This window comes from Protopterus annectens, chromosome 1.part2, assembly GCF_019279795.1.
Source record: "Protopterus annectens isolate FY-2018-M chromosome 1.part2, PAN1.0, whole genome shotgun sequence".
NCBI classification, from domain to species: Eukaryota; Metazoa; Chordata; order Ceratodontiformes; family Protopteridae; genus Protopterus; species Protopterus annectens.
The window spans coordinates 868,955,796-868,958,779 of record NC_056727.1 but is presented as its reverse complement, the minus strand read 5'-3'; positions in this window follow the sequence as shown (position 1 = coordinate 868,958,779).

The following is a 2,984-nucleotide window of genomic DNA, read 5'->3' as shown; positions in this document are numbered from 1 at the left end:
TAGCTTGACATCAGCAACAGGTCGATGTAGAAGACCAGACCATCAGAGATAAATGCTGCCACATATGTATTAACCTGAAAAATGTAAATTGAAACAGAGTTGAGGTATTTTTGTCCGAGTGGAAAATTGTCAAGCATATCCAAAAGGCACCAAAATCAACCAATAAACACAAAAGGTACCCACATCCCACACATCCATCAGAAAACACCTTCCTTCCATAGCCCAGACTTTGCAGAAAATATGACATCTTGCAATCTGAATGTTTACTGCCCCCTTTATCATCTTCAATAAATTCCCTCCATATCCCCTTCTTTTTCTAGTTCCAAATCTTAGCTTCTACCTACTTCTTCCAACTCCCTTGGTACCACACCTTGTTCTTTTCTGATCCTAAGCTGCTGTTCCATTCTTCCTTTAGAATACTACTTTCTAATTGCACCCATAGTGCTGCAGGGTGTAACATATTGGCATTTAGCCACTACTTCATTATTTATCTTTTGAAATCAGGGCAGCAATACCATAAAGTTGTTCCAAAGCAATCTCAAAAATAGAACTTTCAAATCTCACTCCAATAAGCATATTTCGGTGCATTCCAAGGCTCTGTACTGAGCCCTTTACTATAGTTCCTCTTTGTATTAATGACATTGCACACTAGAAGCCATTATTTATGCAAATGGCATCCTTTTTTTACAGGCCAGTAAATGTCCATCTGTTTTGAAAATGCAATTATAGAATGACTTCTCTGACCCTGGTCAGTCGTCAGAAAATAACAAACTCTTTGTTACCCCCCCCAAAAAAAAAACTTTATACTTTTTTCCTCTAATGAAAAGCTACATTCTCTCCCTTATGATATCTATCATTCAGTACAACCATAACAATATCATCCAACAAGTCTCAGAATATCCATTTCTTGGCCTTATTATAGATCTAACTGTTTCTTTTTCATCACATACTGTAACTACTATAACTAAAGTCCTTTCTCAACTAAAACTTTGCTATATGATCTCTATCTGCATTCCATGGTAGATAGGTATGCCACTGCCAAAAATGTTCCCCTCCCTAAATTGGAATACAACCTTCCACTCCTTGCCTTCACCTCAGTATACAACACCTGAAGACTGCAAATAGCAAAAACAATATTGCTGTGTGGGCAGCAGACTCCCAATCATTCCGCTGTGACACTTTAAGGAGATTAAATTGGCTCCCTATCTGAGCAGCAGCTACTTTTTTATTAGGTATCTTGCAGTTCAGAATTATAAATGAAGGTCATTGCCCTATAATAATAAGAAAACTTCCTATAAGAGAACTTGCTAAGGAAAACCTTATTACTTTAAGCAGACCCCCTTTTAAAAACTATTGTTGGACAACAAATGTTTCTTCCAGACAGGGACCTGCACTTAAACTTCTGTTTGAAGTGAAATATGGGACAGCTCTCATGGGGTTCAAGTGCGCACTGCTGCAACTCCTTCATGATTTGACTGAATGCAATTGTTAGGAGACAATGGATAAGTGGTCTACCACCCTAGTTTTCATTTCTCACCAGAATCAGTCAACCTGTCGAGCACACTGTTCTATCTACCACATGTAAGCTGCTCGTTTTAAATATGTACATAGTTAATAGTAAATATGCTTTTTATGTTCTTTTGAATTTTGTAAGAAATTCCATTATACAGTGCATAATACATGTGTCCATGTATCCGTGTGTGTGTGATTTTTATCTGTGTGTGTGTGTGTGTGTGTGTATATACACACACACTCTGTATATGAGTTGTGCGGTTCTATTGAGTCACAGTTCAGTGAATCTCTAACTTGGAACTTGATGAACTGGCAGCTGCAAATCTATCTCATCAGATGTGAATAAGAAGCACTAATGGACCTGCCCCCCCCCCCCCCGTACTTCCACAAGGCCCATGATAGTGCTCACTTCCCAGTTGTGTGATCCAGAGGTTTGCTGAGTTTGTGTGTGTACACTATAAACCATATAAATTATCAGTTACTAGACACTGTATGCATTTCATGCTGACAAAACCCAAGGATATACCTAATATCACCACAGTGTATTAACAAAGAACTCTGAAATGTCATAAGAAAAAGTCACCAAATGTCTTACTTTTTGATCTCGTTGGCCAGCTAATAACTTATGAGAGATCACTGGAATGCTTTATATCAGCTATATCTAAACAACTCTTTTCAGTTCTTGTATCACTTAGAAATGGTATATGAAGTGATTAACCATGATCTGTTTTATGTGGTAGCAAAGGAAGGAAAGCAAGATTATAAATAGTAGCATAACAAATCTGTTCCACATTTCAATAATATTTCAGTTAGTTTATATAACTATTTCAGCACTATATAGACTATGCTAATATAATTTATTTTATATCCCCTACTACCTTCTGACAATACAAACAGGTGCACTGCTTTTAATCAGTTGGCCTTTTCTTTCCTTCAGAGTCATGTAACAGGACCACTAGGGCAATCTCATGAATCCTTTTGTGATATTCTGATCTCCAGGCAGGGCAAAGGTCCTACGACATATTCATTCCCTACAGTCAAGCTCAGAAATGTCGTTGTAAAGGTGGGGTCTACCACCTCCACAGGGTAGGGAAACTCTAACCTGTTTGTTTCCCATTTTCACCTTCACCAGCACCATCCCTCCTGTATTTATTTATTTACGTGGTAATGGTATTAGATCCAGGCTGCTTTAATGTTGGCAAAATTACCCATGTTTGTTATTAGTCTTTCTTCTGATGCTCAGACACAGTGACAGCTACAACTGTTAATCTCTGCAATGTTTGGCCTGTCAAATTTCAGTGATATGCCTGCCATGTCATTATGCCAGACTGCATACAATACAGAGCACCATCCCAAATGCCTTTACTATTGTGCATTAAAGATTCTGGGTCATTAACCAGCCCATAGTTGATTTTTTGTCCCCGGTTCACTTCTCTTGTCCTTACTCTGATCTGTACTGCTGTAGAAAATTC